The sequence below is a fragment of the Crocodylus siamensis genome, chromosome 4 (genome assembly GCF_052110815.1).
Source record: "Crocodylus siamensis isolate JL-2025a chromosome 4, ASM5211081v1, whole genome shotgun sequence".
Lineage (NCBI taxonomy): Eukaryota > Metazoa > Chordata > Crocodylia > Crocodylidae > Crocodylus > Crocodylus siamensis.
The window spans coordinates 82767061-82783011 of record NC_143398.1 but is presented as its reverse complement, the minus strand read 5'-3'; the positions used below and the strand labels follow the sequence as shown (position 1 = coordinate 82783011).

The 15951-nt window shown below is 43.2% G+C and overlaps 1 long non-coding RNA gene across 2 annotated transcripts in view; it reads right to left on the bottom strand.

Moving 5' to 3' along the window:
• Positions 1–15951, bottom strand: part of LOC149865918 (uncharacterized) — a 66253-nt gene that overhangs the window by 38059 nt on the left and 12243 nt on the right. Inside the window, exons 2-3 of one of the 2 annotated variants that reach the window (XR_016441807.1) lie at positions 13208–13269; positions 9960–12165 (exon numbers count right to left, since the gene is read on the bottom strand). This is a non-coding gene — a long non-coding RNA (uncharacterized LOC149865918). Of the gene's footprint in view, positions 1–9959; positions 12166–13207; positions 13270–15951 lie in introns of those variants that run through there. The other variant, XR_016441806.1, reaches the window with a different exon arrangement.

Below are 15951 nucleotides of genomic sequence, written 5' to 3'. Positions count from 1 at the left end.
CCCTGGCCCCTGTGTGGCTGCTGCCTTGCACTATGCCTGCTCTGGGCTCAATACTCACTAGAGCCTTCAGCCTGCCCCTTGAGCAACAGTTTCTGCCTGGCTGCCACTGCTGCTTAGCATAGGCAAATCTGGAGTGGGTGCAGGGCGGGTCAGGTCAGGGCTGTGTACGCATGTCCCTACCAGTATGGCTGGACTGGGGCCAGTGGCAGTGGCAGTGGGAAGGAGCTGCCATTGCTTAGGCTGTCTAGAAAGGCAGTTCAGCCACGGAGATGCCCTAGCCCCACTGCATGCCCAGAGGCTGCAGGACATGCCATGGGGGGCAGTGGAAAGCAGGCACAGAGTGGGCTGAGGTCAGGGCTGTGTATGCAGGTTCTGGTTGATCCACTCTTGTGGTAGTGAGTCCAGAATGGGCATGTGGTAGGGCTGGTGTTGTACGCTGTTGGTGGTGGTGGGGAGGCACTGCAGGGCACATAGGCTCCAGGCTTTTGCAGGGCAGGAGTAGGTGCTAACCAGCACAGGGGGACATGCGGGGAGAGTGGGGATTCCCATGCACACCTCGCCATACCCATAAACCCTCCCCTTCAAACTCCACAATCACACCCTCCCCCACACACAATCATGCACCCCACAAACACCATACCCACCCACACCCTCTCCCACACCTCCTACAAACCCCACACCTCCCTTCACGTGCACCCCTCCACCACATGCCCACCTGTGCACTTCTTTGGGAGCCCTCACTGCTATGTGCACACACCCCATCACACATATGTACCCACACCCACTCCCCCACAAACAACTCCAGCCACCCTTCCCCTCCACACACTTCATAGCCCCCCATGCCCACCCATACACACGCTCATATGTCCCCACAAACACCCCCCCACAAATCCCCTATGCCCACTCACCTAGATCCACACATACCCCCACACCCTCCCCCACACCCCAATACACACAAATCCACACACACACCTACAGCTCCTTCCACAAACCCCCCACCCACCCACCCATACCCCCACACTCCGCACCCTGAATATATACGAGAAAGACTTCAATTTGAGCTATTATGCAATCACCTCTATACACACAACACAAACACACATAAATCAAGACAATTGTTTAAAAATAAAGTTAAAAAATTGTATTGTCGATGTTTGATTTGGGTAACCAGGGTTGGGGCACCTGTCAAGGAGTAGGGTTACCCTTGCGGCCTTTGACAGCTCACCAAAACTTGTTAAGTGGCCCCCTAGCTGAAATAATTGCCTACCCCTGTCTTAAAGGAACAAGGAGGCCCTCTGTTACAGAAATGCAACATTAAAAAAAACCAAAACTAGAGACCCCAGACCTCCCATTTTGTGCATACATAACTTTACCCACATAAACTATTCGGGCACACAAATATTGAATGACCCCGGCCTCAAATGGTGCAATTACTATACACCAAACCCCACCAAACATGCCAAGCTAAGAGCAAATGGTTTTGGTGTGGAAAAGTGTTCTCTATTATGTATATGAGAGTAAGCAGAAATATTTTGTGTGTGGAAACATCCATGTTTGCAAATGGAGGTAGCAGCGGAACATTTAACACTAGATTTGTGGACCTAATCTCCAAATAAAGGAACTTCTATATTTGAAAGGACAGGGTGTCATGCACTGAAATATATTCATTAGTATGTATGTCCTACAAATGCCTGTGCCTTTAGTACTTGAAATGAAACTGCTGTTTGTCAACTGCATAGCATTTGGTCAATAAGCAGGACTTAGTAGGGGGAAAATGTGGGTTTTTATTATTATGCAACTCAAAAGCAACCTCTACCAAGTTGGAGCATCTCTGGGAAGCAGCATGATGACACAAAACCAATCTAATTCTAATCCTGGAAACAGAGACTGTAGCCTGTAAGAATTTAACATTTAGGTATTGATATAAACATACCTATATATATGCAGGGGTGCATTTATTTGAACTTCTTATCTGATAAATTTGAAAATGTATTCTGATTAAAATAGTTAAGAGACAAGAAGTTGCTGATAACTTATTATCCATTCTTCTCTACTGTTCTCCCTCGTTTATAATAGTATAATCCCTACAGTATTTATTTAAAATATTCTTCACCTTATAAATTGCTCTCTTGTTCACAGAAGCTGAATCTTTAAGCTAATGTTCACGCCAGGTCATATAAAGTCTTGCTGAACCCACAGCTGGGCACACAGAAGGTAGCTTACAGTTATTTTTAAGACAATACTGGGATTATGTTCAGCCCTAAGAAGAACAAGGAGAAGGGTAGGGGACTACACTAAAGGAACTTGAAATTTAAGGGCCTGATCCTGAAGCCACCGCTCAGTGGCGCTGTCTACACAAGACGCTGACTGTGCAGTAGTCTGATACTTATTCGTAGTAGCATCATGTGGCAAAAACCATGATGTGATGCTACTATTAGCCGCTGCTATTAGTATTAGACTACTGCGCAGTAGCATCACAAAAAAGACTTTCATCAGTGCTCCTACACAGTAACTCAGTTATTTGTTTCTATAAGTACTAAATGACTGTACGTTAACAAGTACAGTCAGCGTATCATGTAGACACAGCAAATGTAGTGCACTTGATGGATTGATGAAGATAACTGTATGCTTGTGGTCAGCCTAAGATTATTTGCAGAATCACTGACAAATAAAAAGATAATTATTGCAAGCCCCCACATTCAAAAATCCTGCGTCAGCTCTCAAAAAAGTGTGCAACTTGCAAACAACCCCCCCCCCACAAGATTAAAAAAAAATATAATAATGCATTTTGGATTCAGTTTATTTCTGTTATTTTCTTAGGTTTTAAGGTATATTGGTGTCATGTTTTCAGGCTTCTCTCCGTAACCATGCAGGCTAGATAATTGCTTTCTTTTGTAAGTAGAAGACCTTCTCATGAGATCACATGAGTCTAGGAGCTGGGGCTTTAAGTACAATAGGAACTATTGTGAAATGCACACTAATATTACAGAAAAGCTGGCAACATTGCAATACAAACAATACTCAGAGTGATCAGTAGGCAGAAGACACCAAATTAATTACAGAGTACTAATAATGGTATCTTCAGGCAATGCACTTTTCAATTCAAAATGTCTTTTAAACCTTCATTTCAAGCTAATTCAAAATATCCACAGCCGGTGTGTGTGTGCTTTGCACATGTAAGTCGATTAAACCTATGGAGCCCACACTATGTTCCAACAGACTCGGTTCTGTTACCGTTATAAAAACACATTGAAATCTGCCAGACCAAGATGAACTGACACTGGATTTGTGCAGCCAGTTTGTACTCTGGAACGTTAAGAAATCTTTCCTTTCAGTTTCCATATCACATTGTCAGATCAGAACAGTTCCAGGCTGCTCACAGTGTCAAGTGTTCTTCTCCTGTTTACCTTAGGTGACCTTCTATTGTTGAGCATTGTTTAGTTTTGTGTTGTTTTAAAGCACACTGAGGCACCCTGCTTGCTTTTTGCTAAAGCTCTATGCGGATTTGCTGGCGTCTTTTGCAGCAGGTCATCCTGTTTTCAGACCAAAGTTCCTGTCTTGTTAAGAAAGCAGTCATTTCTGGATGTCTCAGCCCAGCTCCTGTTTAATCATCCTGAATGCTTGAGCCATGCAATCAAAACCTAGAATATTTTTGTTTGTTTGTTTGCTGGCATCCTCCCCCCCACACACAAATGGTTCCATCAGAAATGAAAGAAAGGGAAACCCCATGGAACATCTTTACAGCACTGAACTCTGTGTGGAACAGATCATATCCACGCAGCCTAGCAATACGGAGCATCTGCTTTGGGAGTTTAATGCATTCAGAAGGAAGGCTGCTAGTTTAAAAACAGAACAACAAAACCCTGAAACTACCACAGATTCCTGGAGTGCTGCTGGTAGCATTATTTACCTTGGAGGAATTTGCAACCTTGCTCCTTAAGGACTGACTTCTTGAGTGAGTTAAGTACAACAGAATTCCAGCTAACTGCTCACAGGTACGGATGAAGGGCATCAATGGGAACGTGGGTCAAAAGTCAAAGACTGGTCTGCTCAAGTGCTTGATTTTATCCTGCTTTCAGGACCCCTACCAAAAGTTCCTTACTTGTATAGACACTGGAATTTTCAAAGCCACCTCACAGCTTTGGAAGTCATAATATAAAACTTGGCTTCCAAAAGCCCTGGTCTGGCTTTGAAAGTCAGAGCCTCGCAGTAATAAGACTTACTACATAACTGTGTGCAATACTACATATGTTTGCTGATCTATGCATAGAGGAACTATAGTGAAGCTCAGGCACCCCTTTGTTATAACTGATTTTGTATGTATCTACATACATGCCTCAGTGTTCCTAAGTGAGAGGCATGACAAGTCTCTCACTGGGAGTGTAGGGAGGCAGCAGCAAGGCACCAGACTTCCATGCGTGGACCCTGAGGTGGTGCAGGGTCACTTGGAGGAACTGGATGCCTTTAAGTCGGCAGGCCCGGATGAGCTCCATCCGAGGGTACTGAAGGCACTGGCCGACATCATTGCAGAGCCACTGGCGGGAATATTTGAACGCTCGTGGCGCACGGGTCAAGTCCCGGAGGACTGGAAAAGGGCCAATGTGGTTCCCATTTTCAAGAAGGGGAGGAAGGAGGACCCGGGTAACTATAGGCCAGTCAGTCTCACCTCCATCCTTGGCAAAATCTTTGAGAAAATTATCAAGGCTCACATTTGTGAGAGCCCGGCAGGACAAATTATGCTGAGGGGAAACCAGCACGGGTTCGTGGCAGGTAGATCGTGCCTGACCAATCTAGTCTCTTTTTATGACCAGGTCACAAAACGCCTCGACGCAGGAGGAGGGGTGGATGTCGTATACTTGGACTTCAGGAAGGCCTTTGACACGGTATCCCACCCCATACTGGTGAACAAGTTAAGGGGCTGTGACTTGGATGACTGCACAGTCCGGTGGGTGGAGAATTGGCTGGAGGGTCGCACCCAGAGAGTTGTGGTGGATGGGTCGGTTTCGACCTGGAAGAGTGTGGGCAGTGGGGTCCTGCAGGGCTCGGTGCTTGGACCGATACTCTTTAATGTCTTCATCAGCGACTTGGACAAGGGGGTGAAATGTACTCTGTCCAAGTTTGCAGATGACACTAAGCTATGGGGCGAAGTGGACACGCCGGAGGGCAGGGAACAGCTGCAAGCAGACCTGGACAGGTTAGACAAGTGGGCAGAAAACAACAGAATGCAGTTCAACAAGGAGAAATGCAAAGTGCTGCATCTAGGGAGGAAAAATGTCCAGCACACCTACAGCCTAGGAAATGACCTGCTGGGTGGCACGGAAGTGGAAAGGGATCTTGGACTCCAAGATGAACATGAGTCGGCAGTGTGACGAAACCATCAGAAAAGCCAATGGCACTTTATCGTGCATCAGCAGATGCATGACAAATAGGTCCAAGGAGGTGATACTTCCCCTCTATCGGGCGCTGGTCAGACCGCAGCTGGAGTACTGCGTGCAATTCTGGGCGCCGCACTTCAAGAAAGATGCGGATAACCTGGAGAGGGTCCAGAGAAGGGCCACTCGTATGGTTAAGGGCCTGCAGGCCAAGCCCTATGAGGAGAGATTAGAGAAACTGGACCTTTTCAGCCTCCGCAAGAGAAGGTTGAGAGGCGACCTGGTGGCTGCCTATAAGTTCGTCAGGGGGGCACAGAAGGGAATTGGTGAGTATTTATTCACCAAGGCGCCCCCGGGGGTTACAAGAAATAATGGCCACAAGCTGGAGGAGAGCAGATTTAGATTAGATATTAGGAGGAACTTCTTCACAGTTCGAGTGGCCAAGCTCTGGAACGGGCTCCCAAGGGAGGTGGTGCTCTCCCCTACCCTGGGGGTATTCAAGAGAAGGTTGGATGTGTATCTAGCTGGGGTAATGTAGGCCCAGCACTCTTTCCTGCTTATGCAGGGGGTCGGACTCGATGATCTATTGAGGTCCCTTCCGACCCTAGCACCTATGAATCTATGAATCTATGAATCTACTTTAGACCCTTATAAGTCCTCCACTATTGGTAGCTTCAAAAACATTAATGTATTTATCTTAACAGCATCCTTGTGAAGTCAGGAGGGGCCATTATTCTTATTTTACAGATAGGGACGTAGAACAGAGAAGCATAGAGTCTAAGTGACTAATATTATCATCAAGCTCTTACAGGACACTTTTTTTATCTAAACACTTCAAATAGCACTTCATAAAATTTTGCAGGACCCTTAGACCTATTTCATAGTTAGGAAAATTGAGGCACAGTGACATGCTGTGATTTTTAGGTCATAAGATCATAGAAAATCATTGTATGTATTTTTAAAATTCAGTTATTCCCTTTTCTTGATAGATCTCTTGATACTTTTTCTAAAAGTGGCATCTTAAGCAAATCTGCATCTACTTTTTGAGCTCATTTGCTCATATAAAAAAAGCTAAATTACAAGCTGGTCTTTGGTACTTTGTGCACTGTTATACTCTAGAAAGTGTAATTCTTAATACAGTATGTATGTTTAACAGTACCACTGCCTTCCAGTCCGTTAAGAGAAAGTGTTTTTGCGTGATTCCTGGCGCTAAACTTGACTACAAAATTATCATAAATCATAGTGTTAGGATTTGAGAAATTTACCCCGACAGTCCTCACTCTAAAAAGATGTTGTGCAATCCCCAGACCAACTGCTTTGATCTAAGTCAAAGTCAATATGTCCAGCTGGATAAATAACATTAAGCCTAAAACGGCTTCCTGTGCAAGTGATAAAAAATGGATAATGACCTAACTTTCAGAAGCACAGGTGCTTTAAATCAATGCTGTTAAGCTCACTGAAGCTATTAATACTGATCTTTGAAGCAGAGAGCTTTGATATTGTCATGCTTATTTATTTAGGACTGGAGTTTCAGCAAGGTGATTTGAGATGGTATAAGTAGGTCCTAGGCTAGTGTGAATCAGAAGATTTCACTGACTCAAGTAAAATTCCACTGATTTACACCTACTGAAGGTTTGTCCCACTTTTATTTTCCAGAAATTCTAATGGATTGTTAGCATTCAAAGATATGCTCTCTAGACCCTCTGCAACAGCATCAACATCCTGTTGCAATGGCTGACTTCCTGGCTCATAATCTTTTTTTTCTCCTCAAAAAAAAATGATGACACTCTTAAGCTTGAGACAAATATCCTGTTACAAAACAGATGATCAGGATGAATATTATTATCATCGTCTAAGTCATTCCTTGCGGGGGAGTAGAGATAATCTGTATAACCATATGGACGATTTTTTCTTTCCTACAAATGTCATTTTTTGCATGACAAAACTTTTTGGTGTGATTTTTGGGCACTGACAGTTGCACTTTCTCCTAAATTCTTCAAGGGTGACATTCTCTTCTGTTAAAAGAGCCAGCACATGGCATATGCCAGTTAAGCCCTCCGTGTCATAGTTGGGACTTCAGTGGCACATTTTTTATAAGTTTGCCCTTAAAGATGAATGTTCTGTGTCCTCAGACATAGAAATTAAAACTAAATTATGGCTCCTACAAAACTGCACTGGCTGGGGAGAAGAAGACATGCACTGACTGGAGACTTCTGGCTAGGGACAGAAATCACACATAAACCAATGAAAGTGATCAGAAACTGGTTCAAATCCATGACACAACAAAAGTTCAGTCCACATAAACCTCTTTCAAAATAGCCAAAACTAGTTTAAGATAAACCTGGATGATATAGTATCAAACTTAACTAATTTGTTTTAAATTAGTTTATTGAACTTCCCAGATCCTCTCCAAATTAAAATTAACTCACAGTCCCCCTGCATCCCAGAATGCATTGTGCCTCCTTGGCAAAGCCCCACTGCTCCCCACCAAGATGGATGGCCTAGCCTTAGTCTGCAGCAGAGCAAGGCAGCATGCTCTACCACCCCCTGGCTTCTAGCCTAGGTCACTGCAGGCATGTGGCTGCATTTCCACAATAAAAAGTGAATGTCTATTCACTTGCTTATCAGTTCAAGCTCCACAGCTTAGTCTAATCTGTGAAAATTGAATCAATTCAGCCTCAGGCTTTTTGGTAGGGACAGAAATTACACATAAACTGGCATAAGTGATTCGAAACCACTTCAAACCCGTAACACAGCAGAATTTCAGTGCACATAAACTGCTTTCAAAATGGCCCAAACTGGTTTAAGATACATCTGGATGGATGTAGAATCAGACTTAACTAATTTAGGTTAAAATAGTTTATTGAACTTCTGTCCCAGATCCCGCCCCAGATTCAGGTTAACTCACAGTCTCCCAGCATCCCAGGATGCTTTGGACCTCCCCTGCAAACTCCCCCCTCACAGGGTGGATGGGCACTTAGCATTGGCCCAAGCTGTCTGCTCCAGCCAAGCAGGGGGTCATACTTTAGTGCCCCCTCGTTTCTGGCCTGGGCCACTTCAGGCATAAAGCTGCATTTCCAGAATCAAAAGTGAATGTTCACTTGTTTTTCAGTTCAGTCTGCGCAGCTTAGACTAACGTGTGAAGATTGAATCAATTCAGCCTTGGGCTTTTTGGCTCTCTGTACTTTTCCTTTGACAGTCTGCACTTAGCCCTAAAATCGTTTTGTCTTTAAAAGCAGGTTACTTTTAAAGACTGAGGGCAGAAAAGGAGACAGAGACCAGGTACAGATATTACGCTTTTACGGGTATAAGTGATTGTAAGCCAGTCTATACCCATCACAAAAGTTTGGCACACGTAGACTGGTTTAAAAATGGCAGAACCTAGTCTAAGATTTAGCCCCCACCAAAGGGCAAGTGTGTGTTTTGTTTGCTACCAATCTAAAGTATACCTCTTACAGAAAACCACATTACTTAGATCAATTCTGCCTCAAGCTTTTTGAATGTCTGTACCTAGCTAGAGACACTGGTGCTGTTCAGCAAGCATAGCCAGTGCTTCCCCCACTGTAGCTATCTCATAACTGCCAGGTGTGGAGGAGGTCTTGCTGCTACTCTTTCTGCTGAAGCCATAGCACCAATTAGTTCAATCCAGAACTCTTCACATTTGAAGAGGGCCTGGGCTCTGTGCACTACGGAGACAACAAGGTTTTTAGTGCCCTCTCACCCAGAGGTAAAACCAAGACAACCACTCTGCCACACCAGAATCTGGCCTTGCTATACATAGATTACAGAGAACTAAATGTAAATGGTCAGTGGAAAAACTTTTGTGCAAGCTTTTCTTCTCCATTCTGTAGCTGAAATCAAGAACAGAACTGCTGCTGAGAAGGACAGGCTGTTCTCAGATACAGATACTGATTACGCCTTATATTAGACTTTTACCTCTGGTCCCGCAATCTCCACTTCCTGCTTGGCTTTGCTCCAATCTAACCAAAGCCAGAGTTCAGTGACACCTGATGAAAGAGATTCTCCCCCACTACGAACAGTCAGTTCTTACAGCTCTTACTTATTTCATCTCTTACTTATTTAATCTCTTCTAAACAAAGGTTAGGAATTCGTTTTTTCCTTTCTACTTTTTTACAGGCAGTAATGCTACACGCAGCTTGATAAATGACCAGGGCATGCAATCAGTTTTAAGCACCAAATTAATTAATCAGAGGTTGTGGGTAACAGTCTCTAGATTCATGTCTTTCTAAGTTCACTCATTTTCTTCTATAGTAATATAGAGTATATTTTTGCGGTGCCTTTGTTGGAAACACTTAAGGACTTTGGTTAGAGTACTGTGCTGGAAATCAGCACTCTTTGGTCCTAGTCCTGACATTGACATTTCCTTGCTACATCACCTAAGTTTTAAAAAAAAAAGGTATAGACATATTCACAGGGATGTTGTAAAGCTTAATGCTAAAACATGACTTTCATATCACTGGATACTATGCATGCGAGCATGTGTGTGTATGAAAATTACTAATTTTATTGATATTTTAATTATTAAGTAATGCTTTTGCAAACAGTATTTATTGCATCTGGAACCAGGTCAGTTTACATAAGATATAACAGTTGCTATCAAAGGATATTGATGCAATACATACAGAGTTGTCTTCCAATTTTACCAGAAACACAAATAGCCCTATTCAGAGTCTCCTGTGGCCTGAGGTAGTTGATTATGTTACTCAAATCATCCCCAAAGTATCAGATTGGTGTATCAAGCTAGTCTTCTTCCAAAGAGGGTGAAGATATGGACAAATATATCTTTTAATGGCTTTAAAAAGCTGGGAGAGTTGCCACTTGAGAGCATATATCCACCATTATGATCTGACTATTGCATCTACATGTAGCAATACACGTCAGGAAAATCACACTAACTCTGACCCTGAATGAAGCATGTTTAAAGATGCAATAGCTTTGTATCATGCAGACATAACAGTCACCTCATAACAGCTTATAGCAGTGTTCTTTGGTATCAATACAATTGTTAGTTACGTCCCTCTGTACCCTGATAGACTAGTATCTGAGTATATAAGTGATCATATAGAGCTCCTGGATATGTGTGATCTCCTGCTTATTTCACCTTAACATTTGCATATGTGACAGCTCAGCTAACAGTTTATAGTGTTGATTTTGATATTGTGGCATGCACCCTGCTACTTGAGACTTTAGATAAATCCAGGAGAGGAACAGGAAAATGAGGCACTGAGTGTCCCTTTGTTTAGCTCATTGGATGTAAGCAATTTGCCTTGCACATATTCATGGGTGTCTGGTGCCTTTTGAGTTTGGGGGGGGCAAGTGCCCCTCCCCCCACCTTCCCCGATACCAGTCAGCGACCAGTAACCCACATTAATTAGTCAGGAGCATACCTGACTAAAGAACAGGTTTTTACCCAAAAGACACAAGGTTCATAACTGAATCCTGATCGCTGTCATTGTCAGAAGCCTCGTTATACATTTTGTGGTATCTGTAGGTTGCTAATCATGGTTAATTTGCTTTGTGGACAAGCACACCCAATCAATACTACTGTTGCTAGTACATCCAGTCCTCCCTCCTTCCATAACTATGTCATTAGATCCCACAGAGCGTGTTCTGAATTTCATTATTTGTAAATAAGTCTTTGGAACTTACCCAGTAAAATAATCCACAGGCCTTTTTTGGCCATCCGGAAGCCATAGGCAAGCGTAAAATGAACAAAACTTGTTCTGCTACACATACCACTCAGCCATGCCACTTGGATACTTTTCACTGTCCAAAGGGCTGGAACCTCACTAACCTGCTAAATCTGTACAACAAAAGAGCTCAGCTAGGGCAGCTTGAGACTTTGCTACTTATCTCAAGTGGAAAAGCATCCAAGTTGTTCTGAACTGCAGGCAATATGATTTCAAGGTCCTTAGAGAATCTTTGATGGCCTTTCTGATGGCAGGAACCAGAATTTGCCCCGTGCTTCTGAGACAATATATTCCATGAAGAAACCATGCAATGAAGTGAAAGACTTATAGGGTATCTGACAAACAGGGAACAAACTGTCTAGTTTTGAAGGCTCTGGAAAGGCTGCTCACCCATAGAACCTGTGGATCATGTGGATGGTGGGGAGACTGAACCCGAGTGCCAACAAAAGAGGAGCAGGAAGGGAAGACCCTGATACATGTGGTTTGGGGGACTGCAATGTGTGGCTAGTGTCATGTTATAGGTGAGTAACAGGGCTGAAAAGCTAGTGAGTTTTGAATGCAGGCATGATTGCTGGTGCATATGGGCCTGCTTTTGCTGGCAGAACTGAGATCTTATTCCTTCCAGTCTGCAACATGCCAATCTGATATTTTCCCTCTGTGACATAAGGTTTTCTGGCATTGTTGATCAGTAATTAATAATGCTGGGTCAGTGCATTACTGGGAAGGAGTCAAGGCTTTCCAAAGTGAGATCTGCTTTCATTTGGGGAGAGATCTGCTTTCACTGGACAACAACAGAATCTACGAGGCAAGTGGTTGTTATTTATAGATACCTGAATACCCTCTTAATTAGTAATAATTTACTGCATGGGTTTTCTCTGGCCATCCAGAAGGCACAGGCAATTTAAAATGCTTGTAACTTGTTTTGCTGGACATATCACATTCAGCATCGATACTCATCACTGCCCAGAAGGCTGCTATCAGAGAGTCTCTCTGCTGTGAGAATGCTAGAACAGTATATCTGGTCCAAAGGGTAGATATCAAAACGTTGCTGACTACATGAGTCCTCTGAGGAGAGTGTTTAGCTTAACAAGAACACATAAAGATGTAAAAGAGTTAGCATTTTCCCAGGAAGCAAAAAACAAAAAACTTTTTAAAATTAATTCCAAAAGTACATTTTCCTCAGATTGGAAAGTAAGGAACAGGATGGTACGCAGAAGACAGTGAAGCGATCACCCCCCCCCACCATTTCCAATGTTGGTCCTGTTCAATGCACTATTGTTTATTTGATGCTCCAATTCCTCCCGACGTCTTTTCCTGATAACTCTATCCAGACATTTCATTGTGTAGACTCATTAATTTGATGGGTTGATCATTACTTCATTGTGCATACCCTTTAGTCTTGAAAACCTAGATCAGTGCTCTCATCCTCTTCTCACGCATGCTTTTGCAGCTCAGAGGATTAACTCAAAGAACGTTGTCATCATTTCTCTCATGGCCCAGTGCTTTGATTGGTACTCCATCTAGTTATAAACTCATAGGGCTGGAGGAGACCTCAAGGCTCAGTTAGTCCATCCTACTGCTCAGATGCACATTTCTGCTGCCTTCTCACATGTCATCATCTTAAGTTTCCACCATGGTGATAGGTCTTATGAGGTGGCTGCCTGTAAATACTTCCCTTAGTAATTTCCTCAGCTGCTCTTCACTGGCCACATCTACATGAGCAATGGACCGCGCAGTTGTTGTTGCACAGTCATTTAGTACTTGCATAAACAAGTACTAAAATGACTATGCAGTGTCTGGCGTGACTGTGTTGTAGCATCCCCACACGTTTTTTTCCCAGACATTACTCCGCAGTAGAAATAAGCTACTGTGCAGTAGCTTACTACTACTGCACGATAGCATTGCATCACGGTTAGTGCCTGCAAATGCTACTGCGCAGTAGCTCATTGCTGCTGCACAGTAGCATCTCATGTAGACATGCCCACTGAGTAGTTTCTAATAAAACTTCCATTTCCTAGGATAGCTTCACTGTCATCCACCTATCCCATTTCCATCTTTGGTGTATTTCACAGTCCCCAGTTCTTTTTTCCCCCCTGATCTTGGATATACTTTATTATTACTTACCCCCCTCTTCCTTCATGTGATGAACATTGGTATCAGCTTGAAGGATGTCTTATTGGAAACATCTGGGGATAAAAAACAAGCGCTAGTGACCCCAAGAAATAGATGAGGAAAAGGTGCAAAAACTTCTTGTTCAAATGGTGCAGTGGCGAGATATATCAGCACAACGTGCTGATGTCTGCCTATATGTTGGGAGGACAGCAGAAGGGGCAGGTTGAAAGTATTGACTTGAAGGCAGCTGAATGTCTGCAGCATGGTTTTGTTTGTCAGAAAGAAGTCTCCAACTGGTGTAAAATTGGCACAGCAGTTCCTGAACCTGGCCCCTGAAGCCCCGACATAGTGATGCATGTTATAGGTATACCAGACCTGTTACCAGGTATAACAGAACTCCAGGCTATTGATCAATCCTAGCTATTTGATGCCTCCTAAAGATCCTAAGCAATCAGCACATAATAGAGCAACTTCTCAGTATAGGACTGTCTTGCCTATGGGGTCCATTATAGTCTAGTAGTTCTTAGTTGGTGTCTCTGTGGACTGAAATTAAAATTTGCCTGTTTTGCTTCCACAGCACTAACCTATATTGCCTTTAGAGATCTCCTCTGACAATGCTGTCATTTTAGTACACTGGTTTCCCCCCCCCCCCAATGGTGCCCACGCAAATTTCAGCTTCAATATTTCATTATTATTATGGAGTGAAAATAAGATTAAAATATATATATATAGGAAAACTAAAACTTGAAAAATGGTGATGATGGTGGGTGTGATGATGAAAATACTGACAGGCCTTTAAATTCCGGGGTAGTAATTAGCTCTGCTATAGTAAATTCCAGGCATATGGGATAATAACTTTCACACCCTCTTTTTTGATTTAAGACAGTTCTCACAAATGTTCTCCTCACTGCAACTGTGAAAATCTCCTGTCTTCTCTAGTATAAAAACTGCTCCAATATCTTGTGTTAACATATTATACTTTGTAAAATACCTAAGAATCAATTTAAAGACGCTTCACCAGTGGTATATGCTAAATGCCAGGGAACAGCAGTTACGAGATTTCTGACTGCAAAAAGTTTATCTGCCACGAATGTCAGAAGTTCCTCACTACCCTGACACTTATGTAATTGTTCTGTGAACACCCACTCACTGGAATAGACCTACTCCATCATAAACCGCACATCTTTGTCATTGACTGCTACTATACGTATTTAAAATTCTATCCAACCAGGATACATCATCAATAGCATAATGAACATAATATGTGTCACTTCAAAACAATTTCTGCAGTTCAAGAAGGATATTTCTATTCTCTTTTAACTGAGTGAACTGTATCGTGTCTCCAGGGTTTCATGCAAATGCCAAAAGCTTGAATGGGGAAGGAGTGGGTATTTCTGAGAGGCAGCCAGCTCTACTCCCAGGTCTCTCAAAAGCCCCTCCAAAGGGGTCTTGTGTAGGGTCCTATCTCCACAAAAAAGTAAGCCTAGGAACTGGCCTTGATCATCTCTACTCAAATGCAAGGCAAAACTCACACAGTTTGTAAAGATAACCTTCACCCATTTTGCAGTGCTATAGAATTATTCACTTTAAAAATCAGAAAGCACCGGAAGTAAATATAGGGCCACATTCCAATCTGTTATGTCAGTGAAATCCAAGGTAGCAAAAATTGACTCCATTGATTTAGTCCACATTTAGGACCAAGGTAAAAGACCACAGAATATGCCTCATTGTGATAAAATTAATGTCAGTAGAAAAAAAGAACTGAGTCTGACTTCCATCATGTGTTTTTTGCCCCTTGTGTTATAGAACATCATCTCGCCTCCCTTTTCCCCCCTTCTCCTCTCCCAGTGTACACTCCATGTACAGGCAAGTACTGCAGTTACAGTTACAGTTACTATTTCTGTACAACTGAAGTGTTGGTGGGCTGCAGGCAGCCTTGGGGATCAGGCAGCAGTGCAGAGGGGAGGGTTCTCTACGCAGACATCTGAACAAGATTCCCAAAATATACTGGGGATAGCAAGTGAATCTCCTTCCTCCTCCTTAGTGGAACAAGCTCCGTCTCTGTGAAGAATTCCAAGGAAATTATATGAACTGAAACTCAAGGTTCCCTTATTGCCCCTGGGAATGACCCACACTACATATAGTAGCCACCTGAGTTTGAGTTGGATAAACAGACCTGAACAACAGATTCAAATGTCTTACCAATGCCATTTCCCTTTCCCACCTGTTCTGCATAATTTTAAAAGAGTTACATGTAGTACAATATGTAGTCTATATGACAACTTCAGCATGTTGCTAGGTGTGATGAAGGTGCCTACTCATGGCCAGTCACCATACTGGCCCGCCACTTAGTTTAGGACAGTCTGCCCTGTCTTACCTGCCATGACTTGTAGGGATCAACCTGATGCAATAAGCAGAAGGCTGCTCATTTTTATGACCCAATGCTAAGGGATTTACACACAGCTGTGACCTTCCATTACTGATGCCTCACAGATGACATCCATCGGGCATAGTGCCTCACTGTGACCTGTGTTCCCCTTGGAGCTCACCATCATGGTTCTGCTACTCTGTGCATGAAACTACCCACTATGACTTCCCAGGCCCCTTATGAGCCACCCTCGGCCTTTGGCTCTGCTTGCCCAAGTATCCTCAGTCATGTACTGCATGCCTTCTCACTAAGTCTCAGCTCTTTCCACCGCTCCCTTACTGGGGTTACACCTTTGCCCTCTCACTAAGGCAACTATTCACTACCCTCA